Source organism: Chrysochloris asiatica, unplaced genomic scaffold (genome assembly GCF_000296735.1).
Source record: "Chrysochloris asiatica unplaced genomic scaffold, ChrAsi1.0 scaffold00308, whole genome shotgun sequence".
Lineage (NCBI taxonomy): Eukaryota > Metazoa > Chordata > Mammalia > Afrosoricida > Chrysochloridae > Chrysochloris > Chrysochloris asiatica.
The window spans coordinates 1388218-1393228 of NW_006408826.1; the positions used below are offsets into that span (position 1 = coordinate 1388218).

Sequence of the window (5011 nt, forward strand, 5' to 3'; positions counted from 1 at the left end):
GCTCTTGGTCTGTGTACAGCACATCATGCTGACTTACCCCAGTATGACCTGCATGTCATTCCCACATCACCACTTCATTACCATGCCCTGTCGATGCCACGGTCTTTATCGTTACCATTCCCACTCCCATCAGCATGTCTCCTCTTATTTGCTCCTCTTTCAGTTCCCCCCTTTTCAGTAAATGACCCTATCACCTAACCCAGTAGTTTATATTAAAAATCTAGCAGTCATCCCCTACGTCTGTCAACAAATATAATAGATTCTTCTTTTTTAAACCATAAAATGGCATGTTTAATAAACTGGAAAGAGAGAAAGTCAGTTGAAGTAAGACAGAAACTTTTGCAAGAATCAAAACTGCAGGCCTCCATAATTGTCGGGTTCATTGTTGTACCTACAGTTAGAAATGTACATGATAGGAACTCCAGGGATCTTCTGGATTCTTCATTTAAGGTCGCAACATCCCGGTCAACTGTGGCCACAATGTAACACTTGTGCTGAGTTACTCTGTACTAAGCAGTCATCTGTGTAGGTTCCTTTGTGTGTGCATGGTAGTTGTTCAAATCTTAGATCCTTGATGATCCTTAGAGTCATTCAATACTTCTGCCCAAACTTCTCAGTTTCAGCCAGTACACAGTCAGTTTATACAAGAGATAGACTTAGTATGCAGACAGTCCATCATTGATTGTACAAGGTCCAGTTTGTCTTTAATGGAGATGTTGATAAAGTTGCTATCAACCAGGATGTGGTAAGGTGGGCCCAGCTAGGTGTTATATTGGAAAAACAAACAGGGAGAGTGTTGGGGGACTTCTCTTTCCTTGAGTGCACTAGGATCTGTCTTTTCTTTCCTGAAAAGAATCTAAAAGGTTTTAACTATCTTTTTCTTTAAGCTGCTGATCTCTGAGACTAAGCATTCACTTCATGATTGCATATTTCATTGTTTTCTTTTGCTTCCCCATGTTCATGCTACACGCTTGCTTTTCCCTGATAGATTCTTTTATCTCTGAAATGTCTCTCAAATCCGTGTACTTCTCTTCATGCCCACCACTGCTACCACCATTCAAGTCAAGCTCCCACTGTCACTTCCCCTGGGCCATTGCAATAGTTAAACTCATCCGTTTCTGCCCTCTCCATTCCTTCCTCCACACAGTACAGCTGAACAAATCCTTGACATTTGCATTTCTGGTGACCTCAGTGATTTTCTCTTGCTCTTTATCTAATGATCTGACCAGTCTTAGCTGTCTTCTTCACTTTTGGTGCACCTTCTACTGTATGCCACAGGATTTTTGTGTATGATGTTCCCCTTGCCTGGCAGACTTCTTTCCCAACGGCAGTTGCGCTGATTCTTATTTCTCAAATCTCAGCTTAATCATCACTTCCTCAAGGAAGCCTCTCAGATCCTTCCTCAGACAGACAGAACTAGGCTCCTTGTTGCATGTTACCAGAGCACCATGAACCTTTCCTTCATACTCTTAGCACAGTTGACCAGACATTTGCATACTATGCTTGTGTGCTAATTTACTCAGTGCCTCACTTCCCTCTGCAGAGTAAACTCTGTGAAGGTAAGGATTCTGACCATTTTTGCTCATTGGTTCCTCAGTGTCTGGCCATGTAGTATGTGCTTAATAAATGCTGAATGAATGAAATATGATGCCTGTCTGTATTTCTAATCTTATTTCCCATTTTTAATAATAGACATTTACATTTTGCCTTAGAGACAAATTGTTCATTCAGATTGTTATGTAATTTACCCATTCTAGCTAAAATGTTGGGGGTTTTGCTGGTTTGTGTTTTCCTTGTTATTATCAGTGCTGCTATGAACAGTTTAATATGTATCTTTCTGTGTGTGTGTATATATATATATATGTTTTTTTTTTTTTACAAAGTGTCCCCCCCCACACACACACTCTAGTGTGTGTGTGAGGTGCCCTGGTGGTGTAGTGGGTTGTGCATGGGACTGTTAACCTTATGGTCAGCGGTTTGAATCTACCAACCAACCACTCCACAAGAGAAAAGATAAGGCTCTCTGCTCCAGTAGAGATTTACAGCCTTGGAAACCGTATACAGGGTTGCTATGAGTTGGAACTGACTCCATGCACACAACAACAACAGTGTGTGTATATATGTATGATATACATTTACATACAAAGACACACTCGGGCATATATAGGGCATACATGTTATGATAGGCCTTCACATGCAACTTCACAAACAAAGGTGAAACTATTTCAAAGTTGTACCAATATCTAATCTCACTAGCAAGGTGTCTGTTTCATGTTTTTTTCAACACTTGGCAGTGTCTGACTTCTTGATTTTGGCCTGTCTGGTTTGTTTGAGATTTCATTTCATTCTTGTCCTGATTGGCATTTCCCTGATTACTAATGAAGTTAAACACATTTACATGACTTTATGGGCCATTCATACTTTCCCTCTGAAATACTTGTTCATATGTTTTTACTGTTATCTCTGAGGTTGTTTATATATTGCCTGTACTGATATATGAATTGTTTTCATAGTCAGGACACTGATAACTGTTTGGTTACACATACAAGGTAGCTTCCCTCCATTTCCCCACTAACTTGTTGAAGCCCTCTTGTATCGTAAATCTTCTCTGTTTGTGGGTTGTCCTTTTACTCTTTTTTTTTGTCTTGTTCTGTTGTTCTTAAAGGTGTATTGATGAACAGAAATTCTTAATTTTAATGATTACAGTTTTCAATTTCTTTATGGCTTGTGCTCTTTATATCTTGTCTAGGCAATCTTTCCCTTGTCAAACTTGTAAAGATAATCTATTTCTTTTGTCTAAATGTGTAAAGTTTGTACATTATTATTTTTAACTTCTTTTTTCTAGATCTGTAAAATGAAGGGGCGTAACTAGAGGCACTGTAACATTTTACTTTCTGATACTGTGATCTAAAATGGATTTACTGTACATGTGTGTATTCTCAGAGATTGCAGTTTTACTATTCTTTTGTTAACCTTTCCCACTATGAGGTTTCCTATTCATTCCTACTTCTCTTTCTAGAATCTCCCCAGCTACTTCCTTCCTGTTTTCTTCAGAAAAAATAACCAGCTGAATTTTGTAGTATCCTAGGGGTGTCCATGTTGACGCATCGTTTTTTAAATTATAAAATCATTATTAACACAGAATTTGCCTATTTAATGTTTTTCACATGTACAACTTAGTGGCATTGATTACATTGCCTCCATAGGATAAGCCCTGAACTACAAACTAAAAAGTCAGTGGTTTGAGTCCACCAGCTACCCTGTGGGGAAAAGATGACACTTTCTGCTCCTGTGAAGATTTACAGCCCTGGAAACCCTATACAGGGTCCCTATGGGTCAGAACTGACTTGACGGCACTTAGCAACAACCATTACTATAAACAGAGATGTGATGCATTGGCTTAGTGGCAGCAACAGTGAGGATGGCACAGAACCCAGCAGTGTGTCCTTCTGTTGTGCACAGGGTCGCTGTGAATCGGAGCCGACTCAATAGCATCTGACAGCACAACAACATTTTCCTTTAGACATGTTCTCATGAGAGATGAGTTTCTGGAGAAGGACATCATGCTTGGTAAAGTGGATGGTCAGCAAAACAGAGGAAGCTCTCCAGTGAGATGGACTGATACAGTGGCACAACAATGGGCTCACACATCACAATTGTGAGGATGGTGCAGGACTGGCCATTGTTTTGTTTTGTTGAGCATTGGGTTGTTATAAGTCAGAACCAACTCGATGGCAACTAACAACAAACCCCACAAACTTGGGTAAGATCATACAGTATTTATCCTTTTGTCTGTTGTTTGTTGTCTAGTTGCTTCTGACATATCATGACCATATAGGACCGAGTAGAACTGCCTCATGGGGTTTCCTAGCCTGTCATCTTTGTGGCACCAGATCACCAGATCTTTGCTCATATAAGCACTACTGGGTGCTGTGGAACCACTGACCTGTATCCATTGTGCCAAAAGGGTTCCTTGGCTTTGATCTTGTTGTTGTTTTGTTGTGTGCTGTCCAGTCGGTTCTGACTCATAGCGACCCTCCATAGGGTTTCCAAGGAATGGCTGCTGGATTTGCAAGGTCGGTTAGCAGTCCAGTGCTTATCCTACAGCACCAGGGTTCCTTTTAATCTGGTGCTGTTCAAATCCAGGAAATGATTCTAAAACTGATAATGCCCATGATCATACAGTATTATTTGAGTGTTTTCTCCTTTTTTAAAAACTGCTTATTATATGGGGCAAAGCCATTTTTGCTAACATTTACAATTTCTGGGTTTATAGCTAAAGTATTTTGAAGCATTAGTGAGATAAGAATTGTTGTGCTACAACATCAGGCTCTTAGTGCTGATGGATTGACTATATACTCTTGTAAGGTTACTCGTCCTCAAGTCAGCCATTAACTTTAAATCTGCTCCATGTTGGATTCAAGAACACTATTTTGGGAAAGGGATTTCCACCTGGTGACAGTGAGGTGACCATAGGAAATTAACTACAGATGTCTTTCTGGTGCAGTAGGTGCTAAAGCTCAGTGATTCTCTTCCTGCTGCTTGGTTTTAGAAGCTGGATTTGAACGGGGGAGGTAGATAACAAAGAAGAAATTTAAAAAATATTAAATATAGCTCTTCTTTTAGAGATTTAGGTTTATAGAAAAGTTACATAATACAGTACTTGTATTCCCACTCCCAGTTCCCTCTGTTGTTAATTCCCTGACTCTAGTTAGGTGCAGTCGATACAGTCAGTGAAACAATATTGATACATTATTTTTAGCAAAGTCTACAGTTTATTCACATTTCCTTGGCTTTTCTCTGATGGCCCTTTGCTGTTCCTGTGACTCTTATCCAGGATGCCACATTTCCTTCCTTGTCATGCCTCCTTAGGTTCCTCTTGTGACAGTTCCTAAGACATTCCTGGATTTTGATGAGTACTAGTTGGGTATTTTGTGGAATGCTCCTCGGTTGGGATTTGTCTGATGTTTTCCCTATGATTAGACTGGGGCTCTGGGGTTTTGGTAGGAGG

At 40.0% G+C, this 5011-nt stretch overlaps 1 pseudogene; it reads right to left on the bottom strand.

The window, feature by feature from the left end:
• Positions 1-348: 348 nt before the first annotated feature.
• LOC102821520 lies at positions 349-956 on the bottom strand (annotated as a pseudogene).
• Positions 957-5011: the final 4055 nt, after the last annotated feature.